This window comes from Oryctolagus cuniculus, chromosome 3 (genome assembly GCF_964237555.1).
Source record: "Oryctolagus cuniculus chromosome 3, mOryCun1.1, whole genome shotgun sequence".
Lineage (NCBI taxonomy): Eukaryota > Metazoa > Chordata > Mammalia > Lagomorpha > Leporidae > Oryctolagus > Oryctolagus cuniculus.
In genome coordinates, this window is record NC_091434.1 from 170,246,827 (window position 1) to 170,267,785 (window position 20,959).

At 50.0% G+C, this 20,959-nt stretch overlaps 2 long non-coding RNA genes across 2 annotated transcripts in view; both read left to right on the top strand.

Moving 5' to 3' along the window:
* The window catches only part of LOC127491822 (uncharacterized), a 116,981-nt gene that overhangs the window by 327 nt on the left and 95,695 nt on the right, over positions 1 to 20,959 (top strand). The window lies entirely within an intron of this gene.
* Positions 17,112 to 19,988, top strand: LOC138849072 (uncharacterized). The gene is made up of 2 exons (XR_011387462.1): positions 17,112 to 17,312; positions 18,417 to 19,988. It is a non-coding gene; the product is annotated as an uncharacterized lncRNA (long non-coding RNA).

Sequence of the window (20,959 nt, forward strand, 5' to 3'; positions counted from 1 at the left end):
GGGTGCACCTGCTGGGGGCTGCAGGGTTAGGGCGTTCTTTAGTTAAGTGTGGCGGGGTCGCAGCCCCGTGCCGGGTGCTTCCAGACGCTGAACTGAGCCGATTCGGGCTTTCCACCCATGCTAATTCTTGTTCCCACTCTGCTTAAAGGAGAATGCATTAGAATTACTTAGGGTTACTGTTTAAAATACAGGATTCTCACTCAAACCCAGGGATTCTGATCCAGCTGGTCTGACCCGGGGCCCACAAGCCCCAGATGTTTCGGATATAGTCTCCAGGCCCCAAACCGCGGGGGAAAAAATTTCTATAAAAAGTATGTTGTGGGTCCTGAGAAAGATTTGGGACTGCTCACGTCTCCCAGGAAATAAGCCCAACACAGCGTTTTGGTCGCGTTCCAAAGCCCTGCTTAGCTCTGCGTTCGCGTTCTCTGCTGTTGGATGCAATTGCTACTTAAATGTGTGAAAGTGCTGAGCTGCAGAGCTAACGGGGAGTGGAAAGGAAGTGGAGACGTGTTGAGTCCGGCCGAAAGCGGCCTTGCAAAGTGGACAGGGCGTGCACGCGTATTTTACAGATGCAGACCAGGGGTGTCCTGTGCACGGAGCAGGTGCCTCCCAACATGGGTTGATTCTCTGAATTAGGGTTGCACTGAGTGCCCGGGAGTGGAAGTGCTCCGAGAATCCCATGGGAAGATAGGCAGTGGGCCTCGTCCCCACCTGACGGCTGGGCTGGCGGGGGCGTCTTTGACAGAAGGGCTGGGACCTCGGCCGTTTGCCAGGCTCTCCCAGTGACTTGACAGCAGCGAAGGCTGAGCACCGCTAACACAAAGCAAGGGAGTAGCTTAGAGGGCTGCGATTAGGGACAGCCCCTATAGGTCACCTGTGAGACTGTGCCTTAGCCCAGCTAAGTCAGCGTCCCTGGGGAGGGGCCCAGGAGATTCCAGTGTGCTGCCTCTGCTGAACTCTCTGGTTCTCAGTTCTGACTGCGCAGCAGAGCAACACAGGGAGTTTTATTTAAAAACAGAAGCAGGCCCACTGCAGACCAGCTATGGAGCAGACTGTCTGGGGGTGAGGCTCCAGCCGTGCCGCCCTCGCCACCTCCGCTGTGTGGGTGTATCCCTGCCCCCAGGAAAGCCGAGCAGAACACCTTCTTCTCTGATTTCGCTGGAGGGGATTCCGCATCGCAAAGACCTTCCTTCCCCCCTAGAGTTTAGTAGCGCTTAACGGGTGCGTGACATCTATAAACACCAAAACATACCAAGTGACTGAACCAAGACAAGGCCTGAGTGCTGCCCGCGTAGGTTCTGTTCCCTCCTCCCATCCTCCATGTTTGCTTCGACCTGCCGCAGTGCACACTGATTTAATGTGCGTATTACTTACGTGGGATCTGGTTACAATGCGCATCCTGGTTTACAGGCCTGGAGTGTGGCCCCAGCGTCTGCATTTCTAGCAAGTGCCCAGGGGGTGCTGACGCCATCTGTGGCCCACCCTTTAAAGAACACAGCCTATAATACCGTTCATTCCAGACACCTCACTACCTTTTTTTTTTTAAGATTGGTTTATTTTTTTGAAAGGCAGAGTTAGAAAGAGGAAGAGACAGGGAGAGAGAGAGAGAGAGCTTCCACCACTGGTCCCACCCCCACCCCCGAATGGCCACAACAGCTGGAGCTGGGCGAATCCAAAGCCAGGAGTTTCTTGAGGATCTCCCATCTGGGTGCTGGGGCCAAGCTCTTGGGCCATCTTCTGCTGCTTTCCCAGGTGCATGAGCTGGGAGCAGGATCGGGAGTGGAGCAGCTGGGAATCGAACCGGCGCCCACATGGGCCGCCGGTGCCGCCGGTGGTGGCTTTACCCACTGCGCCACAGCACCAGCCCCACCTCGCTACCTTTCCCTCCCAGTCAGCATACGTATGCTTACGCCTGTCCTTTCCCTCACCCCCTGTCATGCTCAGTGAAATGCACTTAGCTTTCTTCTACCTTCACTGTACTAGCAGACATCTCTGATTAGTAACCTTTAGTCACAGTCTGATTTTTAAGTTGCCCATCAGCTTCTTCAAATACTCTAATCAAGGTCAGATTATTGAAAGTAGCCTTATTAGGGTAGTTGTTTGGCCTGGTGGTTAAGACAGTGATTGGAGCACACGTGTACCCATCTGGGTTTGATACCTGCCTCTGGGTCCTGATGCCAGCTTCCTGCTAATGTGTACCCCAGGAATCAGTGATGGCTCAAGTCATTGGTTCCTGCCACTCGTGTGGGAGACTAGATTGACTTCCCAGCTCAGCTGTGGCCAGTACAGGATTTTTTTGGGGTTGTGAACCTGTCGATAGGGGTGTGCTTTCTCATCTGTCTCTCAAAGAATTAAATAAAAATAAGGAAATCATTCTCACGGAGAGCCCTAATGCCTTCTTGAGAGTCAAAGCCATATATATATGGCTATATATATATATATATATCACAGAAGAGCCTACAGTGGCTCCTGGTGAGCAAAGCCCCACCCTTCCTGACACTCCCTGGGCCTCTGATGATGAGACACGAGTCTCCTCCTCCCACTTCTCCTTTCTGGGCTGTTCCTCCTCTGCACACCGAGCTCTCCTTTCGAAGTTCCCTCATTTGGAGCTTCCTCGTCCTGACCACTTCCTGCCGGGGACTCGCCGCCCATCCAGCCTGCTTCACCGTGGGTAACTGTGATCTCGTGGGTGTGTGCACACGGACAGCCCATATCTCCACATCGTCAACATCAGTAACGAGCATTTCCTTAGCTACAACCTCTTCTAGGCCGCACTTCTGTTAATGGCCTCTTCTCTTTGGGCAAAAACTTGGAAGGTTTTCAGTCTTCCTCTCTTTCCTGCCACGCATTGCTTGCTCTTTATATCCTATCAGTTCCACCTTAACCTCTTGGAAGGTTCCAGGCTGTCTTTTTCCATTTCCCATTGATACCCACTTAGGCAAGGGCCTCCTAACCTCCTGGTACCTCCAGCCTCTGCCTTCTTTAACCCATTCTCCATGCTGTCTCCAAGCAGTTTTTCCAAAGACGAACCCCAAATCTGCAGGCCCCACTGCCATTCTGAGATGTCTGTTCCAGTTATCTCATGCTGTGTAACACACCACCCCCAAATGTAGTGACCTAAGGCAAACCAAGACCCCCAAGCTGCCTTTTTTCTGTCTCCCAGTTCTATGTTTTTCCAAGCTCAGCTCGGCTGGGGTCTGTCATGCAGTTTTGTGCCCTGGGGCTGGAGCCACCTGAGGCTTGGCCAGGCTGACATCCATGATGGCTGGGACGGCTGTCCTCCTGTGGTCCCTCTCGTCCTGTGCCTTGTCACCGTGTGGTAGACTCAGGATAGCTGGACTTCTTAACTACTGATGGGCTTTCTCTGGAACAGGTATTCTAAGATTATAGAAGATGCAGTGGCCTCAGAAGTCACACAGTGACACGGGCACCACAAAGGGCTGGCCCAGATCCACTGGGGAGGGGACTAGGAAGGACCTCCGTGGTGGGGAGGTGAGGTGCAGCTGTAGCATCGGCTGCACAGTGTTTGCCGGCTCCTTACTGTGTAAAACCCACATTCAGCAGAAGACACACAGCACATTCCTAACCAAGCCTCAGCTTCCCTCTCCTTCGCCTCCTGCCATTCCTCCCAGTGCTGCCTGCACCCCAGACACATTAAATGCCGTTCTCTGAGTGGACAGTGACTTTCAAAATTCCTGTCCGTGAACATGCTGTTCTGAGTGCTTGGAATACCCTTTTATCTCGGGCCAACTTCTTTTTATCCTTGTATAGCAGTGGGGCACAGAGGGAAGTAGCTATCATTACACTGTGGAGGGGGAGGGGTCCGTGGTCAGATGTTGCCTTTCTGTGTGTAACTTCAGCGTCCCATTCCTGACTGCCATCTCTGGATGTCCAGCCTTCTGTCCACTAATCCTTTAACCATGTCGCACTACAGTTGTTTGTTTTCATGTGGGTCTTGCCTGCTCGACTGCCCATTGTGGACAGAAACTACGCACAACTAATTAGCTAGATCTTCCACATCGTCCACGGTGACCAATACAGAGTATGTACATGTATTCCATGTTGAATGAATGAATGAGTGAGCTTGACTTAGTCAAATAATCGACACCTCATAAATATGTATTATTTTTTAGTCTAATTTAGTGTAAACATGACGGGGCTGCCATTGTGGTTTGGAAGGGTAAGCCATCGCCTGCAACACCGGCATCCCATATGGGTGCTGGCTGGAGTCCCAGCTACTCCCCTCCTGATCCAGCTCCCTGCTAATGGCCTGGGAAAGCAGTAGAAAATGGCCCACGTGCTTGGGCCCCTGCACGCATGTGGGAGACCAGGAAGAAACTCCTGGCTCCTGGCTCCGGCCTGGCCTTGTCCTGGCAGTTAGGGCCACTGGGGGAGTGAACCAGGATTGGAAGACCACTCTCTCTCTCTGTGTCTCTCCCTCTCCCTCTCTGTAACTCTGCTTTTCAAATAAATAAGTAAATTTAAAAAAAGAAAAGTAAACATGATAAATGTACTGCTCAATGAATTTGCATGCACAGTGATATAAAGTCAACACTCAGGTCAGGAGGCAGAGTATTACCAGCATTCTAGAAGCACTTTGTGCCCCTTTCACTGAACCCCTCCAAGAGTAACTACTATTCTGAGGTTCCAATACCAGAGATGAATTTTGCACATTTTTGGACTTAACACAAATGGAATCATACGATGTATTTTCTTCTGTTTTTGCTTCTTTCATTCATCAATATATTTGTCAGTTCATCCACGTTGTTGTGTATGTCTGTAGTTCATTTATTATTACTCTGTGGCATTCTCTTGTATGAATATATTACATTCATTATTCTCTTGGTGAGCATTTTGGCTTTTATGAATAGTGTGACTATAAAAGATCTGTTCATGTCTTGGTGAACACAGTGAGATATGGTTGACTCTCCACATGTAGTCAAGATCCAGGCAGGAGATAAACCATACAGCAGTTTGAACGAGATAGTTTAATATAAAGAATTCTTGGCTAGTATCAGAGGATTAGCTACTAGCAAGGGTTGAGAGAATTATGCCGGCATCTACGTGAGTGCAGGTTTGAGTCTTAGCTCCTCCTCTTCCAATCCAGTTCTCTGCTAGTGAGCCTGGGAAGGCAGTGGAAGATGGCCTGAGTGCTTGGGCCCTGCACCTATGTGGGAGAGCCAGATGGTGTTCCAGTTCCTGGCTCCATCCTGGCCCAGGGAGTCAGCCAGTGGATGGAAGGTGGATCTCTCTCACTCCCCATCACTCCCCGTCTCTGTAACTCTGCCATTCAAAGAAAAATAAAGTAGGTCTTTAAAACAAGAGACAGAGAACTCCCAAGATTATAGAAGCTGTTTCTCCTGAAGACCCAGACAGACCCCAGGAAGGGACCAGCGTGGAAGAGGGGTCTTTCTCCTCCCCTCCAAATAGGATTCAAGCCTCATTGAGGAGGATGTGGTGGTAGCCCTCTGGCCAGCAGAGAAGTTCAGCTGCTCCCTGGGGTACAGCTGGGGTACAGCTGGGGCACTGGCCAACTCATGAGGAAGCTGCTGATGGAAGTGAGGCACCTGCTAGGGAACTGGCTGGACTCAGGCCCAACTTGCCTGGCGCCACCTGTCAGGATCCTGATGAACTGACCAGGGTGAATGCTTCATAGAGCCCCGCATGCTGGCCGAGCCCTGCAGGCACAGGAAGAGGACGGCACAGCCAACCCAGGACGAGAAGTCACCTACGGCGGACCTGCAGCCCGTCCGTGACAAAGCTCCACGCCGTGCCCTGTGCAGAGGCAGATGTTCACAGGGTCCGGCCCCGGCGTCAGAAGCAGGGCCATCCAGGGAGGGTCTGGAGCTGAGAGGCTGGTTCAGGAGCTCCCGGCGTTTTCTTAGGGATCACGTCAACTTCACACTCTAATTATTTCATTAGTAAACCAGAGTCACAAAGTATAGTTGCGGCTTCTCACAGACACTTTTTTCCCTTCTCCCCCGAGTTCAGAATTTCCAACATGTTTGAGGGGATAGCAGCTTCTTAGGCAGCAGCTGGGCCCCGGGGGTTTAAGCCTGCTCACTGCCTCCTCACCTTGTGAGGCAGGACCCGTCACTTGGGGGATGTTCACCGTCTTTGCCCTAGCGTCAGCAGGAAGAGCACGCAAACTTGTTTTAAAAGCCATTCTTGCTTCTGGTCCCAGCATCTCAGACACCTTTTGAATCACTTATAAAATCCACTTAACTGAGTTGTTGACACAAAATTAAGTAGGATGCCTCCTGTGGGATACTGCTTGATAAATCTCAAGTTGCCAATGCTGCAGACATCTGCCATTTGGTTTTTTAAAACCTGCTTTCCATATCTATCCCAGGAGCATGATTTTTTCATCTCTACATCACATAAATCTGGAAATGCTTGGAGCTATGCGCAGGACAGGCATTCTTTATAAAATCAAAATAACCTTGTGGCTTATTTCATAGGTCATGTTCAAGCAATGCCCTGGTATATTGATAGGTGTAGATGCTTTAACTCCTTCAAGAGTGTTAAGAGATTTTCTAGGGCCGGCGCCGCGGCTCACTAGGCTAATCCTCCGCCTAGCGGCGCCGGCATACCGGGTTCTAGTCCCGGTTGGGGCGCCGGATTCTGTCCCGGTTGCCCCTCTTCCAGGCCAGCCCTCTGCTGTGGCCAGGGAGTGCAGTGGAGGATGGCCCAAGTGCTTGGGCCCTGCACCCCATGGGAGACCAGGAGAAGCACCTGGCTCCTGGCTCCTGCCATCGGATCAGTGCGGTGCGCCGGCCGCGGCGGCCATTGGAGGGTGAACCAACGGCAAAGGAAAGACCTTTCTCTCTGTCTCTCTCTCTCTCTCACTGTCCACTCTGCCTGTCAAAAAAAATAAAAAAAATAAAAAGATTTTCTGTTTGTCCTTTTTACGGAGTGTAGAGTTTTTGCTAGGAATAAAGTTTAACTGCATTGTGAATGGCACAAGGACAAATCGTCTTAATGGCCACCGTCTCCTCCACATCTGAATGGTGTCTGGTTTGCAGTAGATGCTCAGTAAGTCATGAATGGAAGGAAGGAAGGAAGGGAGAGAGGGAGGGAGGGAGGAAGGGAGGCAGGACAGGCCTTTCGAAAATCCAGCTTCTTTTTCAGAAATTCTTACATGCAAAACGCGTGCGGAGTTGACCGTGGCACCTGGTCTGGGAGGAGCCGAGTGAGGACAGTCACCTGAAGACACAGACCTTGGTGCCCTTGGCTGTGGACGGCTGCTGAGCACATAGTGATTATCAGTGCACCCCACCGCTCTTCCCTTCCTCGTCGCTGAACTGACAGTTGTTGAATTGTGTCATTGAGTCGCGGCAACAAATCCTACGCAAGGAAAACAGATCGTCCTGCAACCTTTAGACAAAGAGTGATCTCTGGGAACGGAGTGGTCTTGGTTTTTCACCCAGGACAAGTCTCAAAGTTCTGTACTGTGTTTCTACCTCCCCGCTGTGTACACAGCACGCCGCCTTTACCTGCAGGGGACTCCCACAGTGAGAAATTAACAACAATAATACTGAAGTAGAATGATTACAACAGTGCACTGCAGTCAAATCACCAGTGTCGCTGCCTGTGTGACTTGGGGCTGTTAGCAAGTCAAATAAGGCTTCTTTGGACCTTGAGAGCTTGTTTGGAGGTTCTAGCAGGGGAGCGCAGCTGCTCGTATACCCCTGACCGAAGACCGGTCCTCCTCTGGCGGGGAAGGTCAACCTCTTCGACCCAGCGCGCGGCTTCGGGAGGGACGCACGTGGAGCGGTGAGGGAGGATGGGGACACCCGCCTCGCCAGCCAGAGCAGCAGAATGAACCCTGGCGATCAACGGGGTGACAGATGTCGCAGCCAGATCGCCCTCATTCCAAATAAGGGTTCTTTGGACACAAACGCTGAGACTCAGTCAGACCGTCGACCGTCTAGGTGGCTGTCTTCATCAGTGAGGTGTGCAGCATGGAGATTCTGGACTCAAGGATGGTTCCCATCCCAGTGGGCTACGGTGGAACATCATGAGGTTACTTTACACTGCCTAGACGGAGCACAATTTAAAATTGTTGTTGTTGTTGTTGTTTATTTCTGGAATTCTCCATATATAATATTTTTTTGACTGTGATTGACTGCAGGTAACTGAAACCACGGAAAATAAACCTGTGGATAATGGAGAACTACTGTATACCTCATTTATTGTCTCAAAACTACAGCCTAACAGTGATGCCTCATAGGTCCAGTATCAATGGGGAATAATTAGTTCAAACTGAGCAAGAATTTCCAAATAATGTATCTAGGTTTTTTTTTTTTTAATGATTTGTTTATTTGAAGACAGAATAAAAGAGATTTTCCATCTTCTGTCTCACTCCCCACATGGCCGCAACAACCAGGGCTGGGCCAGGCAGGAGCCAGGTACTCCATCCGCATCTCCCACGTGGGTGACGGGGGCCCAAGCACTTGGGCCATCTTCTGCTTCCTTCCCGGGCTCATCAGCAGGGAGCTGGGAGAGCGGGGACTCAAACCGGCACTCCGATGTGAGATAGCCTTGCAGGTGTTGGTTTCACTTGCTTTGCTGCAATCCACGGCACCAATTTTAGAACTGAAGTTTGCTGTACTGAGAATTTTGAATGGAAATCTTCGTGTAATTCCCTGCTTTATCAGCTGTACAGTACTGAACAGTGGCTGTCCTTCCCTTGTGTACTCAAGGTCGTGGTGTTGGGCAGTCCCTACTGCAGTGTGCAGATTCCCACTGAGCCACTGGATGGTCCCAGGGCCCTGATAGCAAATGGCCCCTAGTTCTTACTGCAAACTGCTAATGGTTAAAGACTGATCAGTGCTCCTCCAGCGCCCTCTAGTGTCATATACTTGTTCCCAGCCTATCACTTAAGACTATTGAAATCATTCCCTGCAGCTGGTGTTTGGCACCTTAGTTATAATGCATTTTTTGACACCAGCATCTCATATTGGAGGGCCTGGGTTCAAGTCCCAGCTCTGCTTCCAATTCCAACATCCTGCTAATGTACACCCTGGGAGGCAGCAAGTGATAGCTCACGACCTGCTACCTACAGGGTCATGTTACTTGGCCAACACCATGCCAGGAAGGATGGCATTATTCATCACAGTTCTTGCATGAAGTAAGAGATTAATACGTGCTTCTTGATAAGCAAAATACAAGCAGAGAGCATGTTCGCAGTGCCCTTAGAACAGTAGATGGCATATGAAGCACAAATGCAATGCCATGCGTTTCACTCATTATCTCATTCATCTTTCTGAAAATCCACTAAGATAGATATTATTATGATACCCACTTTCTACAGGAGGAACTTGAGATTTAAAGAGAGTAAGAGACGTTCCAAAGTGGTAGGGAGTTGTGAACTTGCTGCTGGCACGAGACTCTTCCTCCCCTGACCCCTGGGGTCTCAGCTTCAGCAGAGAGGGAGATTAAACACACAAGAAGCTACCGAGATTCCCGCAAATGTTCCATGCTGGGGCCTGGGCCCTCGTACCTCTCGCATACTCCCCTGCTCCTCGCTGTACAGCCTGCCCTCTGGGAGACCTGGATTCTTTCTGTTGCTGCAGCACAGAGCCGCCCTTGCAGCAGAACAGCACTCTTTCCCCTGGTCTATCTGTGGCTTCCACCCCTCTCTTTCATTCGGTTCCCTGCTTACATGTTTCTTCCTAAGAGACTTCCTGACACCTTGTCTAACATAGCAACCCCCACCAGACACACTGTATCTGGCTTTATCCTGCTTTAATTTCCTTAATTCCCACCTCCTTATTTGACCATCTTGACCAGGGTTTTAATTATCTCTTTTTTTTTTAAAAAAAAAGATTTATTTATTTATTTGAGAGGCAGAGAGATCTTCCGTCTGCTGGTTCACTCCCCAAATGGCTGCAGTGGCCGGATCCGAAACGAGGAGCCAGGAGCTTCTTCCAGGTCTCCCACATGGGGGCAGGGGTCCAAGCACTTGGACCATCTTCCAGTGGTTTCCCAGGCCACTAACAGGAAAGTGGTACAGCCGGGACTCAAACAGGTGCCCCTATGGGATGCCAGTACCACGTTTGCAGGTTTAACCTACAAGGTGCTGGCCCCTTAAATGTCTTTTTTTTTTTTTTTTTTTTTTTGACAGGCAGAGTGGACAGAGAGAGAGACAGAGAGAAAGGTCTTCCTTTGCTATTGGTTCACCCTCCAATGGCCGCTGCGGCTGGCGCGCTGCAGCCGGCACACTGCGATGATCCGATGGCAGGAGCCAGGTGCTTCTGGTCCCCGTGGGGTGCAGGGCCCAAGCACTTGGACCATCCTCCACTGCACTCCCTGGCCACAGCAGAGAGCTGGCCTGGAAGAGGGGCAACCGAGACAGAATCTGGCGCCCCGACCGGGACTAGAACCCGGTGTGCCGGCGCCGCAAGGCAGAGGATTAGCCTAGTGAGCCGCGGCGCCGGCTCCTTAAATGTCTTTTTATACATTTAGTTTTTATGGCCAGTCTCTTCCATTCAAGAGGAAACTCCAGGAAGTAAGGGCAAAGTGTGTACCCCCAGCACCCAAAGCAGTGCCTAGCATATGGTGGCATTCAGTATATACCCACTGACCAGTAGCACTCGATATACACCCTTTGCTGTCTGTCAGTGCTATTGAAGATAACTGACATGTATTGAACAGCAGTTCTGAGCTGGGCATTTTCCCACGTGGTTTATAGTACAGGGCTCACTTTGCCACAATTCTCTGAGAGATATGTTTTGTTTTATTTCTACACTATACACACAGATAAGAGCAAACCAAGTTCAGGGAGGTTGAACAGTGTGATCCCGGGCAGTTAGCATCTGGGCTGGGATCTGAGCCTCAGAGTCTGACCTGCACACCGTGAGTGCCCTTTCCCACTATAAATTGTGCCCTACAGGTTCGTTCTCCCAGGGTTAGTTTTCTTACGGGCCTGCAGCCTGTATCTCCAAGGCTTTTAGCAGCAAGTAGTTTCCCTTCCATTTTGCACTGGTAGTATTTCTTTTTCTCTTTCAAAAAGATTTGTTTATTTATTTGAAAGGCAGCATTAGAGAGGGAGAAACAGGAAGAGATTCTCCATCTACTGGTTCACGTCCCCAGATGGCCAAAACCACCTGGGCTGGGCTAGGCCAAAGCCAGGAGCCATGTCCAGGTCTCCCATGTGGATGCAGGGGCCCAACCACTTGGGCCATTCCCTGCTGCTTTCCCAGGTGCATTAGCTGGGAGCTGGATCAGAAGTGGAATGGCACCTGTCATGCCGCAGTGCCTGCCCCACACTGGTGGTATTTCAGCAAGTTCCATCAGGCAGAGCAGAGACTGCGTTACGAGCTCTTCAAACTCGGGTATGGGTGGGGACTCAGGACAGCTGCTTGTCCGGGGTTGGGTTTCATCTGGGGTTCTTCAGAGCCTGCCTTATTTTCAGCCAAGGCATGTGGCTTATATGGAGCAGATAGCTTTGTGAGCAGCAGTGGGGAGAGAGCTGAGCGGAAGGTCAAGGCAGAGCAGGTTTGTTCTTGTCCTCATGGGCACAAGGAGCCGGCGATGTGTCTGCTGGTTTGGCTCAACACAGTTTGCACAGGCAGTGCCCTTGCCCTGCTCTGGTTGCTGGCCACTACATCACGCCCCTGAAAATGCAGCAGTGTAGAACCTGGAGCAGGCTGGGACACACCTACCCCATTTACTTGAGCTTGCTCCTGCGGGGAGGGCAGAGGGAAGGTGGCTCTTTCATGCAAGATGGAAGCAACTCACTTAATATCAACTCTGAGTCCTGTGAGACATCTACATGATGGTCTGGGCTTGTGCTAAAAATGAAAGGATTTTTTTGAAAGATTTATTTATTTATTTGAAAAGCAGAGAGAGAGAGAGAGAGAGCGGACCAGGCCAAAGCCAGGAGCTTCTTCCCAGTCTCCCATGTGGGTGCAAGGCCCAAGCACTTGGACTATCTTTGGCTGCTTTCCTAGGTGTATTAGCAGGGAGCTGAATCAGAAGTGGGTCAGGCCGGCGCCGCGGCTCACTAGGCTAATCCTCTGCCTAACGGCGCCGGCATACCGGGTTCTAGTCCCGGTCGGGGCGCCGGATTCTGTCCCGGTTGCCCCTCTTCCAGGCCAGCCCTCTGCTGTGGCCAGGGAGTGCAGTGGAGGATGGCCCAGGTGCTTGGGCCCTGCACCCCATGGGAGACCAGGAAAAGCACCTGGCTCCTGGCTCCTGCCATCGGATCAGCGCGGTGCGCCGGCCGCAGCGCGCCGGCCACGGCGGCCATTGGGGGGTGAACCATCGGCAAAAGGAAGACCTTTCTCTCTGTCTCTCTCTCTCACTGTCCACTCCGCCTGTCAAAAAAAAAAAAAAAAAAGTGGGTCAACTGGGCCTGAACCCTGTGCCCATATGGCATGCCGGTGTCACAGGTGGTGGCTTAACTGCTGCACCGCAGTGCCAATTCCTAAAAATAAAAGCATGGGCATTTCTTTCATTGGCAAAGCCTCTGGCAATAAAGATGACCCCTTGGTTGTCATAGGGTCAGCTCTTCCTCAGACACCCACAGTTTCATGAAATGGAGTGGGGGTGTTGCAGAGACTGGGTGGGTTTGAGAACAGGAACTTGGGGTTTGTGTTGCATGGAGCCTGTGGTGCTGATCGCCCAGGGTGCCTCCAGGACTATCGGGCACTAACACTGACTGTGCAGTGACCCTGCTGTGGGTCAAGTGGGCAGCCCTCACAAGGACATCCGGTCTGCAGTTCTCAGTTCTCAAAAAATGAAAGGCAAGCTCAGAGAGGCTGGTGGTTAATGCACTCAGAGAGCCTAGTGGTTAACACGCCTGTGATTCATGGTCTGTTTAGAAGCTGTCAGCCATCCCTTATATCTTCATGAATAAAAAATCCACACTTCCTTCCATTGCCCCTCCATACCTACATTTCAGCCCTGCTCCACACATCCCCAAGCATGAAACCCTCCCACACTCAACATCGGCAGTTGATCATTTTCCATTTCCAGCATCTTATTTTTCATAGCATTGTTAACTCTCAGTGTTCATTGAGTCGGTGTTCATTGTTGAGGTTTTTTTTTTTTCAAGATTTATTTATTTGAAGGCGAGAGTCAGTCTCTCTCTCTCTCTCTCTCTCTCTCTCTCTCACACACACACACACACACACACACACATACACAGAGTGAGCTCTGGCATCTGCTGATTCATTCCACAAATGGCTGCAACAGCTAGGACTGAGCTGGCTGAAGCCAGGGCCAGGAACTCTATCAGGTCTCCTATGTGAGTGGCAGGTGCACAAGCACTTGAACCATCCTCTGCTGTTTTACCAGGCACATTAGCAGCGAGCTGGATCAGAAGTGGAGCAGCTCGAAAACAAACCAGAGCTCCAATAAGGGATGCCGGCATTGCAGTTTCTATTTGATAGGAAGTGGGCGTAAGTTTCTCTCAGCAGAGGGGACAAGGGACAGTTGCGTGACTGTGAATGAAGGGAGCCAGCTTCATTGCAGAGACTGATTAAGTTCAATTGGGAACTACATGGTATGGCCCGAGCCCTCCCAACCCACCCCCCTGCTCCTTTGTAGACCCCCAAGTCTGTGCCTGTGGTCCTAGCTGTGTTAATTGCAGCACCTCATGTCTGGGGAAATGACCTTCATTGTGACCACTGCCCCTGTGTCCATTGGTGGTGGCCCTGCTGTGTTGAAGGTGACTTGTGCTTTATTTGGAGGGCATCACTCCAAGGCCAGCCAGCTGTATAGTTCAAGTGAGGAGATGCAGCTATTGGGCATTATCTTCCGCTTCTGTCTGCCTCACTGAGCTGGGATCTCGTGGTTCGTCTGCAATGGCATCTCCCGGATCACATCATCAAAAAGATTTCTACATACTTATTGGCATTCTGTAGCAGCCTTAGTGACAATACCGGGCTGATGGAAGGGTCTTATGCATCATGAATATGAATATCATTATTCAAATCACTCTGGTAGATGTTGAAGATAAAAGGAAATGTTTTATTTTGTGTTCATTAAGCACTTGAGGGGATGTTTCCCCGGCTGCCGACTCATTATGCCTGTTATGGTTAATGGGAGTTAAATTCCAACATCACATCAAGGGGGAGAAATGATCCCTCAAGTATTTGGAAACTTTTCCCTCCAAATTGCAGATCAAAGCTAGGTTATGAACTTCTACGCTATCTTGCTAATGGATTAGACTAACTGCATTCTTTGAATTTTTTTCCTCCAAACACTAACTTTCTCTAAGTAGAGATGATTACAGAAACGTAAGCGTGAGAGACTGTGAGATCTGAGAGAGCCAGACGCCATTGTGGATTTCCTCTGCAGGAGAGAAAAAATGACATCGCATCAGTGAAATGTCTTGGGTAGGAGCAGGGAGGACATTCCAGGACATTCTGCAGGTGCCCAAAACCCTGGATTGTACCAGACCCTAAACTGTTATGCATATATTTCTATGATAAAGTTTAATGTATAACTTAGACACAGTAAGAGATTCAGAACAACGAATAGTAAAATAGATCAATCATATCAATATACTGGAATGAAAGTTATTTATAAATTATGAATTGTTTATTTCTGGAATTTTCCATTAAATATATTTGGACATCGGTTGACTACAGGTAACTGAAACCGTGGGAAGCAAAACTGCAAATAAGGAGGACCAATGAATGAGTCCATGAGGAGATTGAGGCCTGAGATGGTTAAGCAGCCAACCTGCGATCCTGCAGCTGTCAGGAGCACAAGGCACAAGCCCAGAGCATTCTGGTTGTAAGACATGTGAATCCAGGGAGGGCACTGGCTGCAGTGGTTAAGACTGCTTTGGACTCCTGCCTCCCATATCTCAGTGCCTGGTTTGAGACCTGGCTTCTGATTGCAGCTTTTGCTGATGCACACCCTGGGAGGCAGCAAGTGAGGGCTCAAGTACCTGGGTCCCTGCCATCCATGTGGGAACCCTGGTTGAGTTCTGGCTCTCGCCTGGCCTATTCCCAGCTATTGTGGACATTTGGGGAGTGAACCAGTAGATGGAAGTTCTCTCTGGCTCTTTATCCGTGTCTTTCTGTCTCAACATGAAAACAAATAAGTAAAAATTTAAAAACATGCAAATACACTGTTGTAGACCACCTCTGTGGTGTGTGTCAGATGCATGCTCCGTGATAGTATTGAGTAGATATGGCCTGGAGTAGGCAAACGAGAGGAAAAACTTAGCCAATAAACTTGCCAGAGAGGGTGACTGAGTCACATGAACTCATACAAGCTATCTGCACGTGCGCTTTTCTCCCTTTCCATAAACCTGGGGTAGGAAAATGAGTTAACTCCAGGCCACTGGGGGTGGTAGCCAGGGAAGTGTGCTTTATGTGGCTTGGTGCAGGGGTGAGGCAGTGTAGACATGAAAGAGCATGTGGCTGGGCTGGGGCCTCGGCTTGCTCATGGGAGAGGAGGCTGTGCCATCCCTACCACCTGATTATAGAGGAGGCTTCCAGTGACTTCCAGGAGAAAAATCCTAGAAAGCTCAGCCTCCTTCAGGTTTTTATAACATTTAACAAAATACCTCTACTGCAACATAAAACCTGTTCTCTTGTTGCCCCTAAAGATGGAGGAGGAAGTCCCTGCCCTCCTCCTGCTGCGTCTCCCAGGGACTGCATTTGGGCTCCAAGCAACACAGCCCAGCGCTGTGTTTTCCTCCCAGGCCCCATCTGCGGGGCCTGGGATATATTTGCGTTGTCGTGCTCTGTGCTGTCTGTGGCTGGCTTCTGTGTGGAGTGAAATGTGGGGCCCACGAGGAAACGGAAATGGATCTGCTCACAACACTTGGAGCAGCAGATGACGCCGCCGAGAGCCCACCTGCGAAGCTGTGCTCAGCAATAAGCACCTGATTACCGGCAGGCACAGACAAATGGGGTGGGTGTTCAGGGAGTGATGGAGAAGGACAACTTGATTTATGGAGGAAGATTAAAAGAGCTGAATTGATAGTGCTCAGTAAATGACCATCTCGGGAGCCAGGGACTTATATCTGGAGGCTGTAAACAGTCCGCAGAGTGAGAATTATTTTGGCTAAAGCTCAGAAACATAACACAGAGTAATGAAAAGAAATTCGTGACAAGGATAGACTGCCATTTTATACCTATTCCCAGCCCACGAAACCTCAAAACATCTTGTGGCTAAGTATAATAGACCCACCCCAACAGGGTGTCTTCAGACTGTAAATGGTTTATAATTTAGCTAAAACCTTTGCGAGAAATAATATTTAGTGAGAGGGTGGTGGGTGCTTTATGTGTGAAGTGCAGGGCCCTGGCTTGGTTTTGCCTGCTGCCCACTTGCAGGTGCAGTGCAAGTGGAGAACGGTGCTGCATTGTAGAAAACTTCCAGAGTTTTCTGTTACCCACACAATTAAATCCCCCATTTTACAGAAAAAGAGTAGGCATTTCCCCCCCTGAAATTCCTCTGTTGAAGTTCTGTCGTCCAAGGTGGCGGGATAGGAGGTGATGGGAAGATGGGGGCTGAGCCCTCGGGAGTGGGCTCAGTGCCTGTGCGGAAGAGGTCCTTCAAGTCCTGGCACAGAAGGAGTAGTGCGGACTGTGGCCAAACCTGCTGAGTCGTCACCCTCTCCCTTTGCTTTCTCTACCTCCACCTGAGGAGGCAAATCTTTGTCTCTTTTCTGATTATGAGCCTGAGAGATGCCTGGCTCTTTGCTTTTTGGTCTTCCCTGCACGCCGGGTGCTCTGTCCTCAGATACCTACTCTGCTCACTTTATTCAGATGCTGCTCAGGGGCCTTGTGTCAGAGCTGCCAAGACTGCAGCATCCCCACTCCTCCCCTCTCCAGCCCTTTACTCTTCACTGGTATTTCAAGTCTCCTTAGCAACACCTGAAGTTATTGTATTTGTATTACGTTCCTGTTCATTTCATTCTCCGCTGACTTGCACACAGACACCTAAGGACAGAAACTGGATCTGTTTTGTCCACTGCTGCTGCGTCACCAGTGCCCGTGATGCTTCCTGTCTGTCCAGTACACATGCTCAGTGAATAGCAGCAAAGGGCACGGCCTTGCTGTAAAACTTACACATCGCATGGGTTACGCATATCTGCAGTGATTATTTATCTTTGTATACTTGAAAGGCAGAATGATGAGACAGAGAATGAGGGAGATCTTCCATCTGCTGGTTCACTTCCCAAATGCCCACAACAGTCAGGGCTGGGCACACTGAATGCAGAGTTCTTTTTGGTCCCTGGGTGCCTCCTACTATAGCCCAGGTTTTATGTCTATAAACTCCTTGTGAACTTGTAGAAAGTCGTAATGGGATTTTTAAAGAAACTCATCATGCAGAATTAGGTAAGTGTCTAAAGTAATGATCTCATTAAAGGAAAATCTATAAATCCAGGCCATCTCCCCTCAGCCACTAATGACAGGAGCCTGAAGTCTCTGGCATGGCTGCTCTGCACGCGATGGACTTCAGCGGCCGTGGCCTTGCCGTTCCAAGTAGCTGGGAGCGTGGAGGAGGTGCTTTGCTGCTGTGCGTTTCCTGCCTTCCCTCTGGTTACAAATCTTAATGGCCGTGTACAGGGCTGGCAGCGTGTTCTGCAGCCTAAGTTTGCACTGATAGACTTGAACTTGCAGTTCGCTGATGCAGTGAGAGGATTCTGAGGTTCCCATTCCCGTTCCTTTATTGGCTTGAGTCAGCATTACTTTTACTTTTGTCATTAATATGTCACCAGCGGTACACCAGAGAGCCACCTGGAGACCCAGAAGAGGCAGGGACCGCCCTTGGCTGGAGACCTCACCAGAGAGTTCTAGCAGGAGATTGGGAAGCAGCGTGCCCTGGGAGATGAGGTCATTGTGTGGACCACTGCGGAGGGGGCCTTGGCAGACACCTTGCTCAGGAGCAGGGAGCTGCAGGGGAGGGAAGGCTGGAGATCATTTGGCTAAGGGGAGTCTGAGCAGAAGCAGCCCCAGAAGCAGCCTCCAGGGCACCTGTGTGATGGGACCCTGGAGCCTGGCCTTTCCCCTCCCATGAACTGAACGGTGCTCTGCACATTCCAAGAGCTGATGCTTTCCTTCGTGTTTGCAGCTCAGCAAGGCCAGCCCTCTTAGCCCTACTTAGGCCTATGTGTGGCAGAACAAAAATGATAAACAGAGATGCTGGAACCCATTGACTTCTCTCAGTTTGCAACTGATCCTTCTCTTTGAAGCACCCCCACCCCCCGCCACCCCTGATGTTCTTTTAGACCCAGATACCATTTGGGAAGTTCAGATGAGAAACATAAGAACAAAAATGTCAGGTGCCAGCTACGAACTCCCTTTTTAGAAAGAAAGCATGAATAGAGCCCACCTCAGATACTCTGTGCAGGCTTCCCAGAGTAGTGATGAAGTCACCCTCCACTTTCTTGTTAATCAAAGATTTTTTGGTTTCTTTTTGGCCCTTTATCCATCCCCTAGGAGATTTCATTAACTCCGTGAACAAACAGAACACATCTGGACGATGTGCCTAGAAGGGCAGGGATTAGGTTCATTGGCTGTGCGTCTGCTTTTGGGGAAAGACTTCCATGGGTAGATTTGCTCTGGCTCCTGACACAATGCATGACAGCTTTTGGGTGCACAAGCCTGCCATGTGATTTGGGCATCTCAGCCTCCGAGAATGTTCTTCAACTTGTTTGAGCCCATGTGGAGGTGGGCTTGGACCACCATGTTCCTGGGAAGAATTACCATCTCCATTGGTAGAAGAAGTAGATTTGACTTGGATGTCTGAGGCCACAGTCATTTTCCCACCTGTACATGCCCAGGAAAGAAAGAAAGGAGAGGTTGAAGCTGGCTGACCACGTGCAAGTTTTTGAACAATGAGTGAATTGATGATTTTAGATGAATTGGGTGTGAGCAGTTTTTTTCCACGAACTTTCAGTTTATTTTTAAAAGATTTATTTATTTATTTATTTGCAAGAATTACAGGGGCCAGCACTGTGGTGTAGCAGATAAAGCCACTGCCCACGGTGCCAGCATCCCATATGGGCACCAGTTCGAGTCCCAGCTGCTCCACTTCCAATCCAGCTCTCTGCTATGGCCTGGGAAAGCAGTAGAAGATGGCCCAAGTGCTTGGGCCCCTGCACCCACGTGGGAGACCCGGAAGAAGCTCCTGGCTCCTGGCTTCAGATCAGCACAGCTCCATCTGTTGTGGCCCTCTGGGGAGTGAACCATTGGGTGGAAGACTTCTCTCTTTCTCTGCCTCTCCTTCTCTCTCTGTGTAATTCTAACTTTCAAATAAATAAATAAATATTTAAAAAGAGTTACAGAGAGAGAGGGAAATAAAGAGAGAGGGAGAGACATGCATAAAACCATGAAGATTGGGAGAGACTGAGGTTACAGGAATCAGATGGATCTGACTTTAAATCCTGACTCTGCGTGTGCTTAGCAGTTGAGACCACACAAGTTGCTTTTAAAATCTTCAGCTTCAGTTTCTCTATCTATAAAAAGGGAATGACAGCACCTGTCCAACCCTGAGAGTTCATTCAGGTGGCCTAAGGTGAGCTCCACACATGTGGCACGCACCCGGTTGACTTCAGTCTCCTCCCACTCTGTGTCCATGTCCAGGAGCATTGATGTAGTGCACAGCAGGCTTAGAGAGGTGGCCCCACTAACTAGAGAGCTGTTGCTGACCGCAGCTCTCTTAGCTGCCAGACCCTCTCGCAGATGCCAGACCAAACCCAGAGGCGCATGAGGCTTTGTGGGCTCTGTGGGAGTCTGGGCGGTTGCTCACTGCACACCAGCTTTGTTTTGAATCCAGGCCCTTGAATGCTTTGTTCTGCCCCCCTGACCTGATGTGAAGGCAGGAGGAGCAGTTGCAAGCCCTGCATGTGGCTCTTCTGTGCCACCACCTGTGTGCCCGGGTAGAGGGAAGTGCAGGGAGCTCCATTACGTTCTCAGGACTGCACACAGCCCTGCTTTTGTGGTGATGGTGAAGAGACCCAGGGACCTGAGGGGGTCGGTGAATAAAGTGTGTGTGATTAGTGACCCTTCTTTCCTCCCAGTGTGGTTGTGCTGAGCTGTTGTTCCCTCCCTGCTTTGGAAGGACAAGAACCGATTCAGTCTTGCAAAGAGGAGAACCTGGCCTGTCGTCATCTTCTGCTGCTTCCTCAAACTTTCAGAGTCTCCTGTGATTTTTTTTCCTTTAAATTCAAGTTTTTTTTTTTTTAAATACAAGTAGGAAATATCACTTCCCCCAAGCTAACTGCCTCTAGCATCCTTAGAATTTTGAGAAATGCCTTGCGTGACTTATAAACAATTAGGGAAGCTGCCCCTGTAGGAGGCTTTCTGGTTGTGGGCAGGCTGGAGGCGGTGAGGAATAGGGATGGTGGGAGCCAGGGGCTGACACAGGGCATTTAGGCAGAGTGGCGAGGTGGGGCTCCAGCATGAGGTGGGGGCATTGCTTGAGGAGGAAAGAGAAAGGCTGGGGAGCTCACTGGCTGTCAGATGGACCGTAGTCCCCCTCTATCAGTGGAGGAGATGTCCCAAGACTCCCAGCAGAAGCCTGAAACCATGGATTTTATCAACCTTATATGTATTAGCTCATTTTCTGTTGTTCTTACAAAAAAATGCTTTATAATGAAAAGTTTATTGAGAGCACAGTTTTGGAAACTGAAAGTCTAAGGGTGACCCCATCTGTTTGGCCTGTGGCGAGGGCCTCCTGGAAGATGGCATTGCATGATGGGAGTGTGTGTGAGCTGCATACGTGCAAGGGAGCCGTCACCTGGGAGATTCAAGGACGTGGCCTGCTCTTTTTATAACAACTCACTTTTGTGGGAACTCTTTGGGGTCCAGTGAGTACTACACTGATCCCTTCTGAGCAGCACCCTCTGTGTATGACAGTTTCCACGAGGCCTCACCTCTTAAAGTTTCTACCAGTGTCAATGTGTTGGGGACCAGCCTTCCTTAGACACACGCTCAAGCCATACTCAACCACAGCACGACATATGCTTTGGTTTTTCCCA